Genomic DNA, 14,378 nt, shown 5'->3' with positions numbered 1-14,378 from the left:
CCACTCAGGAGGAAACTCCTTAGCTGCGGCCAAAATAAGCCAGTTTAGTCTGACTGCTTAAATAGTAGCTCTTTGCTAATCCAGCTCATCTTGGCTGAAGAAGCTTTGTCAGAGCTCACGTGAGCAGAAAAACTCAAGAGGAAACTGGTGACAGGCAGATGTAGGCTGCAATTTCTTCTTGAGACAAAGCACTTTGTGCTTTGGGTAGATCTTTAGGAGATTTAAGACCCTCAGCATATTGTCTCTAGGGCTAGTAGGTCTACACCAGTAATTTAAATGTACCCATATACCTAATACGTACCTAAGCAGGTGGCATGGGGTAATCTGCATCACACTTTAAAAAACACTCATACTCCAAGAGAAGATAGCCACAACTGAAATACATACGGGAAATGGCTCTCAGGTTTTATTACATACCAAACTGTTCCTGGCTATTATTTGGGCTAGTGTTGATGTAGACCAAAACCAGCCAGGGACAACAGTTTAACAGTTGATCTATGTGGTCACTCAAGACTAAGAATGCTGCCTGGCATGGATTTACATTACTAGCTTAGCTGTAGTCCAGGTAAACAAATACGTCCAAGTTCAATCTTTAAAAAAAAATAAAAAATCTTTTAATTCCGTTTAATTATTCAATAGTTTTTTGTTTTGGTTTTGGTTTTTTTTTTAAGGAACTAATTGATTGTTAGGACATTTTGGGTCTTGTTTGAGGGTGTATAGGGAGAAGCAGTGGGGTGGGAGAAGGGATTAATTTAGGAACCTGGTGAGGAATGGAATCAAGGTGCATCTGAAAGCCTGAAAAAAGCACTTGGCAACCATATAAAATGTTGGCGTTTGGCTCTTAGGGAGAGGAAAATTTGCTTATTATCAAATACACATAACTGACCTTTTATAGGTGGAAATATTTTCTATTAGTGATGCTGATGATTCTTGTCAGTGAGCATTTGCACACTCATATATGTGTAGCACGTGCATGCCTTGCCCAAATGGGCTCTAACCAGTAATGCAATATAGATAGTTGATAGAACAGAAACATTAAAGACGTTATTCAAATGAACGACTCGTTATATGATGCAGAAATTTGTCTTAGACTTCCAGCACTGTTTTCCACCAGGTGTCACTGTAACATGCCATAAACCAGGACCTTCAAATGGAAGCAAGCACTGAAATGTCTCCTTTCTTCGTGTTCCTTCTAACACATTGGCCGAGCAAACACTAGCAGTCACCTAAGTCTTTGGATTTGTCACCTGAATTTCAGGAATGCTTCAGAAGAGAGTATTTATGGTCTTTAGAAATAGAACTTTAAAAGGAGGTTTTGTAAAATCTGTAAATGATGGAGCATTAAGTGTTATTTTTAGGTGCATTGCTTTCACAAAACTGCAACCTGTCACTGAACAAGGGATACAGATCTTGTGAGATATCATTAATAAACCTTGACATTTATATTATAGATCTATGTACAGAACATGATTTCCTTTATCCCAAAGACCAGTGCAGGGAAAGGATCTGCAAGGGAGAAGACTATGAATGAGGATTAAAATAGCAGTGTAGTGAGTGACAGAGAAAAGTAAACTTTATTACAATTCCCTATCTGAACAGCAGTATATAACACAGCGCCTCACAAACTATGGATTCATCTTTCAAACTCCTCTGAGAGCAATAAAAATATACACAGACAAATGATCAGCCCTGATAGCAACGAATATGTGCTATCATATCTTGAGGAGAAACATGCACTTTATTACTGCCACTAAAGCAAGTAATTATTATCTTCTTTGTACTTGATCCGTAACAACAAATCTTTCCTGTATGTGAACATACACGTGGTTGTGCATACGTATACATGAATGTTATAAGTAGACTGATGATCTAAGACATAGAGCTTTAGGGCTCCACTGCACTTGCAGCAGACCAAAATCGTCAGCTCAAGGTGGGTTGGCAGCCTCCTCTGCCATTCACCCTAGGGCACAGACACTAGCTGTTACCCCTACAGACAGAAAGATCAGATGGGAAGCATGTCCTGGGCTACCAGAGGTTACAGCCCAAGACATTAGCATGAACCGATGCCAGCTTCAGGATATTGTAATATGCCAGAGCAAAAGCTCTCACGCTTCAGGGCAGCTCCCAGCTGATGCAGTCCAGGAGCCATGCCATCATCTCTGCACCCGTGGCAGCAGCCTCCATCAAAAAGGTAGACCAAGCAGGTCAAGGCAGTACCCATGTCAGCAATTTCTTTTTAATCTGCTCCCATGCACAAGTCAGGCACCTAAAATCTCATCAATGAAACACTTGACCATATGCCGCCGTTTAAATACATCTGTATGTAGTTTCACAAAACCACAGCACAGAGCAGCAATCAGGACTGCAAAAACAGCAAAGGGGATGGCTGAGGAGGCAAAGAGTGGGACACTCAAACCCCTCAGATGTCTGTGTCTAATCTGGACTGTTTGTGTTCAGTTACATAGCACTAAAAATTCCTTGAAGTTGAACCACATTCATGAGTCCTATCTTGATAGTGGGGAAAACTGGGAGAGGTGAAAAGGAGAGACTTATCAATCCAACATCCAGCCTACAGGGCAGAGCAATGAAAAGGAAAATCTCAGTTTTTACTTATTACTTTCTAACCCCTTTGTCTCGTGGAGGTAGCCTTGAAAAGATATGCTGATGTGAAACTCTCACTAGTGGTGATGGATTTTCACTCCTTTCCAAAGATCACAGATTATTCTCATTTTCCCTTTGGCAATGGACCCCCATTCGTTTTTTAATTTCTCAGTAAGTGAACAAGAACCCTAAGGGCAAAAAGCTTCCTTCCAATGCCCCTGCCTCCCTCCCCTTTTATTTGTTAGTGCGACTGCTAAGGCAGCTGTTTGTCTGGCAATAGTAGTAGCCCCTCAGTTAAGGAGGGCTTTGCACAAACAGGGGGAAGACCATACAAGAGAAACCCCCTGGAGTCTGGCTCACGATTTATATCTATCTCTGCAGATTAGAGAAGCCAGGCTGGGGATGGGGGAGAAACAGACTGTTAAACTGGATCAAATTGGAAAGACAGTCATGGATGAGATACTTAGCTAAATCAGTCAGGAGAAGGGGATTTGTTTCTATCGATCTGCAGTAATGATGACTGGAGAAATGTCTCATTAAACGATGTACAATGATGGATTTCAGACTAGGCAAATTTGAGCTGTGGAGATTAACGATAACAAGAGATGTGAAAGCTAGGCCAGGACAGAAAATGTAAGGAACGCTAAAGAGTGACATGAATCTATAAATATGCCGCTAAAAAATTCAAATCTAAAAATAAATAAAAGAAAACTAAACTGTGTTTCTTTAATCATCCTATATGACATCAGGGGAGAAAGAAAGCTGGTACAAAGTGACAATAAAAACCTTGCTGTTAAGTAGATAAAGCTTACATTGCTTTTTTTATTGCTTTAAAGAGGATAGGTTGGCAAGGTATTTGCAAAGCTCTTCAGAGATTTGTTCAAGTGTTATCTATTAGGTATCTTCTGATTGTTATGAATCAAACATGCAGTCTGAAATTTGAAGAAAACTGGATTTCAACAGGGCAACAGTTTTAGTGTAAAATGGCCTGATGTAGCATGTCTGAAGGGGACTTCATGGGAAAAATGTGCAAAGGTTTTTAAAGAGGAACAGAAGGAAAGAAGATTGCATACTGCACAGGGAGTAACTTATTGCTCTGAGCACGCAGATCAGTGTGTAAGAAGATATAAAGCCAAGATTGGTAGAAAAAGACAAAAGGAGCAGAAGCAGTAGTGTAGAAGAGATCTTCAGAATAGTCAGATGCTAAGCCTGAGCAGGCATAGATTCATAAAAGGCTTTACCTCTAACACCTCCTGGTTTCCATGGTATTCCAAAACGCCTGAACATTTCATGTCCCAGTAGTTTCATAAAAAGAAATTGCTCATACAGCAATCCAGAAGAGAGCCCAACTGCATGGATTTTCTGACAACTGGAGAAGCTACAGTGCCCACCATGGAGACAGGAGTTAGCAGGGGATAGATTTGACTATTTCAATTACCTGCCTGTAAAAGTGTGCTACTAGGGTCCTGTTCAGATGCAGTGCTCACTAACCTCTTAGTAAATATCTACAGCTACAGTCCCTCTCCCCCAAAAGTTCCTGTCCTCCTCTCCTTAGCTGAGCACTGCCTCTGGGTACACGCACTGGTCCACAGGGTCAAGTAGCTCCCTTTCTCCGAACAAGCAAGAGCGAAGCTACTCATAGAGCCTGTCCTAGCCTCAGTCAGGAGCAGGGCAGCCGGCAGCACCAAAAGGCACCTCACTGGGGACAAGGATAAGCCGAGGCCACTGACCCAACCCTGACATCTCCATTGAATGCCATAGCAGTCACTTGAATTTAGATGTATTGATTTTAAATTAATTACAATGCTTTAAAACAGCCCAAGTATCCATCTGCCCCCAGCCATGTGTGCTGCCCCTCATGCTGACACTGGCATGCTGTCAGACCCTCACAGTTGTTTGCATGTGGAATAAGCCTTTTCTTTTGCTGAGGAACTTTCCTTCCTGAGGAAGTTTCTTTCACCAAGAAGTCAGGCAGATGCCAGAGCAAGGGGTGGGGACAGGCACACAGACCTACACCTGAACACCAACGGTGAGGATGCACATTGAAGCTAAGAGGACTTACTGCTCTGTGAAAGACAGCAGCCCTGACATTTCTCCCAACTTGACACCCCACCATGTTCCCAGATCTCAGTTTCTGCTGCCCTAGCAGTGTAGTCAGTCTCCCTTGCACCAGCTCTGGTGCTTTTCTGATCCTCTACTGAGCTAGTCCAGATCCCTGAGACAGCTGAAAGACTTTCACCTTGTTGTCAATAAAATGTTCTGCTAGCTCAGCAAGTTGAATCAGCTCAACACATCAGGTGAGCACCGGGAAGAGGGGAAGTAAGGCCAAGAAATGGACCCTTTGACCCAGCTGGTTTGAACCCTCACTCTAGCAGCTGCTATTGTTAACTAAATTTAGGTCTGAGGATACACCATTGTCCCTTAATAGAGAGAAGCTTGGGGAGCAGGGTCTGCTGCTCATAATGTCTTTGAATGTGACCTTGCACAACAGAGCAGTGACCTCCCTCTGCCTTATGATAATACAAATAATAAGAGTTGGCCTTTAATTGTGAACACATCTGGACTCCCCAAAGATTTGCAAAACAATGATGTGCTTACGCTGTAATGACAAACTACCTCGGTATAAAGCAGGCTAAGACAGGAGAAGCATTAAACAAGGGATGTCATACTGGTTCATATGTTTATGCTTCCAAGATTGAAGATATAAATTGGATTATGAAAAGTATGTTATTTTTCTAGTGTTACTTACAAACACAAGCGCACACACGCCTCTTCTAATGCTAAAAGGACTCAGTGAAGCTCAAAGAAGAAAATAATGCACTAGAAAGAAAAATTCCCCAGATCAAAACAGATATAACACAATTACTTATTCTAGAACAATAACTGCAACATCTATTCCTGAGAAAATCCATCTGTGGTGTTTGTGTTTTTTTTTCCTGGACTAAATTACAAACCAGAGAAAGACTGTTCTGTGAAAACAGCTAATGTGCCCTTTTGCAGTAATCCACAGCAGAGACTGCAGAAAAGACTTCAACCTCCTCAGGCACCCCTGTTCACAGGCCACTGTACTGGTGGATACCCATCCCAACAGCAATTTGAGTGAATATTGAACAGCTGAGGTGCAGGCACATGCTTTTTTCCACTGCTCTGCAAGATGCAGAAATTGAGCAGAGTGGAGAGCTATGGGTACAGCAATATCTTGAAACAATACAGCACCAGAATCTGGAAAGTATGGGCCCAAAAAAGTGTTTGGTGCTGCTGTCAACACAGGCTCCCAGTAACTTCAAGCTTCTTCAGATTAGGCCCAAGCACAAAGCTGAGGTCAGAGGCTTTGCCCAAGCAGCACTAAGTAGTAATGCTTCCTTTGGTTTCCAGGTCCAGAAAGAGTGCCAATCAAAATAGTGTATTGCTTTTTCACACATGTTTTTCAGATAAAGATAATACATATGAGAAATTGTCTATATGTATTTCTACAAGACCAGCAAAACAAGATAGCTATAAATATTTGTTCTGTGTAGCAACAAGTTAGCCTTCACTTGGTAAAACAGCTGTCTGCGAATGTTATCACTATTTAGTGATTGGTGTCTTTGTCATGCTGGTTTTGTTCTTTTGTTTCAGTGTTTGCTATTTTATTGCATTAATGCAATTATACAGATCAAACTAGCAACAACAAAAAAAAAAACAACCCTGGAACACAAAAATAGAATAAACAACACCAAAAAAAAGACACTAGTCTTAAAATACAAGGAAGTGAAGGTTCACGGTCCACCAAAGCCAATCTCTGCAACCAGTGGAAGCCAATGTGGGATGACCTGCATGTGGTCCAACAGTGGCTTGTAATTAAGAGGAGCCTGAAGAGCAGCTGGGCTTCCTCCTCCTGCTTGTTTAGAAGGTATGTTTTGCCCCTTTAGATCCCTAGTAATGAGGGCATATTGGTAGGAGTATGGGAGAAGGATCAGATAATACCATGAGAATGAATCAAAATCCATTTAATATCTCTCTCTTCCAACTTCAAGCTACAAAGTCAATCAGAAAACAGTTTGGTGGTGCTAACATGAATCCTGATGACTGGTTATACTGTACAGTCATCTTTTTTTTTGAAACAATAGGTCAAGTATCTAAAAATGCATAAATGGAGCAATGTTAAAAAGTAAAAAGCAGAAATCTGAGCCTAAAAGATTGTGGTAACCCCTGAAAAGATTCTGAGACATCATAATTCCCAGATGAGCAGGGTGCTGTGTGAGACACTTGGAAGCTGAAGGGACTCAGGTCTTCTCTAGAGACAGGAGGTATATTTTTCTACTATAGGACTATAACAGGTAATTATTACCAGGATTAGTTTTGCCCTAGTTTGAGCAGCCATTAGTACAGCATTAGCTGTGGCTGACTGCACCAGCACTGTGCTCACCGTCTAGGATTCTCAGTGTGCATCCTTTTGTGCCACACTAAGTCAAGCCATGCCATGACATCTCTGGGAAGGTGCCTGTTTCTCTGGGCACATAAGGAACTGCGGCTAGGTAGTGGGGATTGTTGCAAGGACTTTGGCCACACACAGGTATTCTCTGCCAGGGTTGCTCATGACAGCTGAAGGTTTTCTTGTTCCTAGAGGCTCAGTGCTGTTCATCCACTGGAGGAAAGTCTTCAGATGAAGCGATGATGGGTTCACTCAAACCTATTAAGTTGCTATGGACAAATGTGTATGAAACAGGTAAGAAAACACACCTACTGCAGAGCCTTTAGAGTGGTAACTAAACATGCCCAGGCAGCAAAGAGCTAGAAACGAAGATTAGGCAGAATTGCTGCTCACCCAGTGAAAGCCTGGCCCTGGCCCTAATGTCTGCCATCAACACAGGTGAGCAGCCCATGGGAGGTGAATTCCTGGACTGAATCCACATAGGCAGTCAGCCCAACCCTGCCACCCTGACATAAACACCACCATGCTCAAGGGAAGAAGGGCAAATCGCATCTGATTTTGGTGGACTGGATATAGAGCAAACAATTAGAATACAGGCTGAATTAAAGTCTAGGAGGCAGACTTAACTAGGTCTCAGCTACATATATCACATTTCAAAAAAGGCATTTAGGACCATTTGTGAGCCCTGGGGCCAAAACCAACCATGAGTATGCATGTATAGCATAACTAAGAATACAATATCTTTAATGAAGAAAAGTAGACAGAAGAATGCCAAAAGTTCTTACTTCCAGGAGGAATATTTGAGAAATGATACTGTCCACTAACTTCACATGATAAAAAAAAAATCTCAATTATTGATGATTTGTTATTTTATGAGGAATGAATATTTAAAACTGATTTTAGTATTCACCAACCTGCCTCATTTGCTTTCTGTTATCCAGTTGTCTTTGACAAGGAACTTAAGATAGGCTACAGTTTTTCTTAATTTCATAAACAAGCACAATACCACATTGCATACTGTAATTAAAATATGAGAAAATTTGTAAACTTAAGCACATATTTTTTTGAAATTAATATTAAAAGTGGACAAAGGTCTTTACAAAGACAGATAACTTTTGATCAGTTTTTTTACATTTAATAATTACCCTTATTAAAAGCAATTGACAGTGAACTCTTAAACTATATATACAGTTGTAATATGCAGCTGTGACAGTTATGAATTACAGGAATTTGACCTTGTAGTTCATTGGTGCAATGCTCTGATGTTATGTGGAAAAGTTGCACAAGAAGCTTTTTCTCTGTACATAATGATTATTGCAGATTTATGAGCCATGCTTCCACTATGCATAACTGGCTTACTTCTGTGAAGCTCACAAGGAATGCAGACTTCCATAAGGCCCAAAGTGAGCAAAGGGAGAGGGAATGGAGCACAGTCCCACAAACCACTAATTACTGAATTATTAAGCATGATTCTCATCCTTCTCTCTTCAAAGAAATCAACTGAAGGGAAAAAAAGAGCATCTCTATACTTGCTTTTCAACCCCTGAGTTCATATCACACCCTGTAAGAAAACTGGACCATAGCATAAACACTTGAAATTAGGAAGGACTAGATCTAAGGTAAATTGGATGATTTCTGTTACATCAAGCAGGCACTGAGCTCATACTTTATTTCCTTTCAGCTCTCTAAGCTTTTACTCATATAGCCAGGGGTACAGTGATCAATAAAATAGTATGTAAACTGCTCTCTCTACATGAGAATTAGTGCCACACTCACTACATTAGAAATCATAAAACTCTGCTCGCTTGCAGTCACCTTCCAATACTCCACGCTTCCTTTGGAAGAATATAACTAGACCGATTGTTGTCTTTATTAAAAAGGCATGTGAGTCAAACATAATTCGTTATTCCTGGAAGTGACCATGGGATTGCTTAATATTTTGCACAAGTAATTTCTTAGCTCCTACTTGGATGCAGCCTCATAAACATGAGTAAATGATTAAGACTACTTGTTTCTCATGGAAAAAAATGCAGACTGTGCAAATTCAGCTGCGAATTCCCCTTAAAAAAAAACACAAACAAACAAAAACAAACAAACAAACAAACAAAAAACAAAAAACCCACATGCTGCAGTTAAAAACCACTTATTACCTATATATTAAAAGCTATTACTTTTTAAATGTATGAAGGTTAATACCTTAGAGAAGCAGGAAAACTCTTTAAAACACCTATAAAAAAAAACAATGATAGCTTTGTCACTGACAAATTGATCAAGCATGCTGCCAACTAGTAAGTTATAAAATAGTAGGCTTTGTTTTGACAAAGAGTGTCATGAATCTCTAGATCATAATATTTTTCAAGGCAACCCTAAAACAATATGTTTAAATGAAAAGGAACATTTTGCCCCATATTTCTTGACAGAATTGAAGACAGCAGCATGGCACTTCTGGTTGATCGTCTTCAAAATCTGGATGATCAGCAACTTTATTTCATTTTGCTTGAAAGTGAGTAAAATTATGACCTAAGACTACCAAGCAGCTGTGAGAAACTGCAAAATATGTGACAGTGGGACAAACAATTAGTCTTCAGCATAATTACATCATAATAGGTGACATGATTGGATAGGTTACAGTAATTAAAGTGATGAAAAGTGCATATTCATCCCCTGTATGGCTCTCATTAGAGTTACACCCGACTGCTGCTGTTGTAGTGAATGAGGCTACATATCCTCTCAGTCTTCAATTACCCCATAGGCATCTCCTGCCAGTGCTGGTAAGGGCCCTGCTGCTGCTCCCACCCAGAAAAGACCTATCATTGTCTGCTGCTGCTGAAAATAAAAAAGTCTCAAAGCATGATGCAGTTGGGTTTTCACTCCCAAAGATTGTTACCCGAATTTATTGCCCACAATTTCTCCTTCCATGTTCTTAAGGTCTAAGAATATTTATGGTCTCTCCCCAGTGGAGATTTTTGCTAGCAGTGTAATTGCATAATGCCAGTATTACGGTTCCAACCCATCCGTGCGGGTGTGGCCAGCAACCTGTGCCAGTACAAGTTAAACTGTTTCTTCTATCTGAAGTTTTCTTCCTGTCTGATTTTTGCTTCATGTTTCTGCTAAAGTAACGAATTGCTCGGTCATTGTGTATCCTCGTAGTCACTTGCTCAGAACTACTCTAAAAGTGGAAATGTTATTTTACTAACTCCTTTCACTCCTGTGCACTTCCATACCTGGGCAGGGATGCTTGCAGTAAGCATGGGTGGAGGTTGGTGATGTGAGACTCACCAGGATCAAAGCTGGCTCTGACAAGGACAGCCCAGTCACACAACTTGTTAAAAAAGGAGACCATTTTTGCAGCAGTAGTTAGGTGAATATCCAGAAGCCCAGATGAATGCTAGAGGTCAGCTCATCTCCAGCTGGTTTAAATGGTGTACAGACTTAGAGGGTAGCCTTACACTGGTTGAAATGCTTTTGCTGCTCCATGGGCATGGCCTTAGACTTCTAGTAATATAAACACTGCACAGTATACCACGTCCATTAAATAAATACACAAGTGTGTCTGAAGGAACTTGCCATGCCACAGCCTTGCAACAGCGCTGACTTTGCTGTACCCTAACCATTTTTAACAGAAGGCTCATACCATATTCAAATGTTGAATCTAGACACACCTCAGGCTTTTATTTTATAGTATTTTCTGATTATTATTATTTTTTCTTTAATAGAACAACCATACACACTGCTGGTAGAATGCAGTACCTGAATACACAGAGATCAGCAACCAGAGTATTTTGTTCTCAGCTTTATCCTGTAAATCCATCATAATATTTGTTTTGCACCAATGACAATGCAAAACCTGGCCCATGTATAAAGGCTGTTAGAAGGTCTCTCAATCTGCAAACTATTTGCCTGCTAAATTATGAGATTAACATACTTTTCAATGTCTAGAATTGTTCTTTTGCTTCATAATTTGTAACCTCAGGTCCTCTCTAACTCATTGTGCCTTCCAGTTCCTCCTCTTTCTTTTACTGGGTCAGCAAAGAAAGTCCTTACAGCTTATGAAACAGGAACTTTCTTGTCAGCTGCACAAAAGCAAGACTGCTGCAGTAAGATGAAGTTTAAACCTCTTTGTATAAATAAGGTTTTTTGTCTTTTTTTTCCTAGAACATGTATGAAACAAGATGCTTTTGGAAGAAAGTATATATACGGTGTCAAACTTGCAAGATAAGCTTAGGTAAACTCTTCAATGTGTTTTTCCCTCCTCCTCTGCCCCAGACAAGCTACCAGCTTAATATCCCACAAAGCACACAAGGATTCTCAGTATATAACAGTATGTAACAAGTATAGGTAAGAATGTAAATCTGTCAAGGTTTTGACTGTACAGGCCTACAAATGAAACCTACGTATGACCCCACCATACTGACCAACCACCTTCTAAAATGTTTTGAGCTGACTTTGTCCTGACATCCTGTTTTGCTGTTCATCCTGAGGCAAGGTAGACGTACATGGAGTAAAAACATAGTTTCTCATTTGCAGGTGGCTGTGCAGTAAAGGTATCCATATAATGAATACTAGATGAAGCACATTATCCAGTTGTAGATGACTCAGTTAAATACATTTGCATTAAACACATGAAATACTCCTAATCCGTATGCTTGGAAAACTAACGGTACAAGGGCACATGCTCATGCTCAAAAGTAGCCTGTCTACGTCCTTGGGTGAATCCTGTCTCTTCCAAATTAAGTCAGTGACCAAAATCAGCTGCATTAAGCTGTCAGAAGTCATCTGCCAGGGAGTTTTCATGTTGTGAAGCTCCCATTGTGTGACATCCCCACAAGTTATTAGTCAGGCTCAATGTATGCCTTCTTTCTGAATTAATCTTCTGCCTTGGCTTCAAGTCCTTGCCTTTAAAACTGTATTTATCTAAAAGCCGCTTTTAATTCTCCTCCTTACAAAAGGAAACTTGGAAAAGTACACATGAACAAATGTAGCAACGTGACAGGGGTTATACAAGTCTTCAAATAACAGCTTTGAGAGCTACAGACTACTCCATTCATCTTAATGATTATTTAATTTTGGAAGCTGACAGTAAGTTCCTTGCCTACAGCATATTCCAAGCTGACAAAGAGAGGCCATGGTAAAGTAATGTGAATTTAATATAAAAATAAATAATATAGAAGCTTCTGCACTGATTGTGTTATTTATTATCCTACTGCAGTCAGTAGGAAAGCAGTGCTCCGACACCTACTGCAGTTTCCACCTGAGCATTATACACATTTGCAGTGAGAAACATGTGGCCTTGGACAAGCAACCAGCTCCTGCTGAGCCCAGTGGTGAGAAGATTGAAAAGGCAGCCTGCCTGACCTTCCTTCCACCAGTGCTCTCCTGTACAGTAAACTGCTTCACCAGTCATGAAAGAAAAACAAATACTGCTCCCAGATACTTTACAGCTCCAGTCTCAAGGGCATGACTTATCATTTTGCTACAAATCGTTGTAACAAAAATAACTGCGGAGGGAAGAATTCTCTAACTATCTGTCCCAGAGGGCACTGCAAAGCCTCCAACACCCAGAAGGAGAAAGCTTCCTTTCCCAGTCTCAGCCAACCCACCTTCCTCCTCCGTATGAGCTTCCTAAAGGCATGTGACAGCCAAAACCCCTTCTGGCTTTGCTGCTAACTTGCTTGTACTCATTACCAACCACTTAAGTTTTACCAAGAGCTCATCTCTAGCAACATTATCTGCAAGCAGATGTTTTTGCATATTAACTTGCGCAAGATCGCCAGACCCAGTGTAGCATACTGTTGCCTCCACAAGGTTACTTGAGATTGACTTGCAGGACTTTTCTGCCAGTATTTTTGACAGCCCTTAACAAATGAAACTAAAACCTGCCCTATTATTAAAGAATATATTCTAAATCTCAGCTGATGACACACAAATCAGTACAATTCCCAGTGCCAACCTGTGTATGACTGACTGGTTTTGATTGCCCACTGAGATTGGTACAAATCTATAACCTATCCCTATAACCACAATATTTTCACCATCTCTGTGTTCTTTTTAAATCCAGTCTTGAAATGCTGTGGCAGAGTTTGACTTTCTCATCTCTTCCCCTCCATAATCATCCACATTTGTATGGATTTCTTCCTGACAATCTGTAAGACAAATAGAGGAACAGGCCACTTTTATTCACATGGATGTACTCCTCTTTGAAAGCCTCTCAGCCTTCACAGTCTTGAATCGAGTGACCCATCACAACCTCCTTTAGTCAGAAGGTTGGTGGCATTTGCTGACAAGGTCCAGTGAGGATTAACCAGAGTGCTAAACTGCTGCAGCAACAAACTCTCTGATTTACACCACATCTAACATTTTAGTTTAGATTTCAAACTCTCCTTTGCAAAGAAGGGGTAAGTCTCAAGTACTAAAAACCTGTGTTAAAGACATATAGCAAGAATATAATGTACTGGGTACATGATGAAAAATATGTCTGATCACATATGGTGTCTGAAAAGTTAAAAACCAGACATTAACACTTGCAAAACAAGAGCTCAATTAGAATAAAGGTTTACTAAACTTGACTCCTAAAATATAACAAAATCTTACAATTATCAGCTGTTTCTAGGACATGCAAGTTTTTTACACACTTCAGCTTAGCACAGCAGCGCAGTATTTCTGACCTGCCAGCAATGTGAACCCATCAGCCTCTGCACAGTCAGACGGGCTACTTTGAATTCTCCGGCACACTTTCAAAAGGCCAGCCGCTGGGGCCTATTTAATGTGAGTCTCCTGCGGCTGCTGGCACTGCAGCCACTTCCTTGCCATGCACCTGAGCCCATCCCCCTGCCACAGGTCTTCTCCAGAGCGGGGCAGCTGAGCCCGTCCCACAAGGATAGAGCTGCCCACAGCATCCTTTAAAAGATTCAGAATAAATTCAGCCCAGAACTTTAGTGCACATAAGCAGCTCGCACACGTTGAACACGCGTGTTGCAGCACTGCGTGGAGATGCCGCCCCAGGAGGCGGCGTAGGCGCGGAGAGCCTCAGCCCGATCCCGGCTCTGCCGCAGGGCCCGGAGCTCCCGCCAGCCCCACTCGTGTCCCCACCGCGCCCCTTCTCGCTGTGGCAGCGGTAGCACCGTCGGGGAATCAGCCTGCACGCATAATCCTGTCTGCTTAAAAATATATATCTGTATGTACGTGTACATAAGCGATGCTTGGGGCGGCGAGGGTTTGCGGAACCCCTCCCCCCCAACCGTGGAGACACCCCGCAGCCCCGATGCAGCCGTGGGTGGGAGAAGCAGCACCCGGGGAGCTGAGTAGAGGGGAGGGGAGAGGGGCCGAGCCAGCCCCTCGGTCCACAGCAGGAGGAGGAGATACC

This window comes from Pezoporus flaviventris, unplaced genomic scaffold (assembly GCF_033815535.1).
Source record: "Pezoporus flaviventris isolate CSIRO_AGI_PZ_B2104156 unplaced genomic scaffold, CSIRO_AGI_Pfla_v1 ptg000031l, whole genome shotgun sequence".
Lineage (NCBI taxonomy): Eukaryota > Metazoa > Chordata > Aves > Psittaciformes > Psittacidae > Pezoporus > Pezoporus flaviventris.
The sequence above is the reverse complement of the archived record's forward strand: the minus strand, read 5'-3'. Positions refer to the sequence as shown.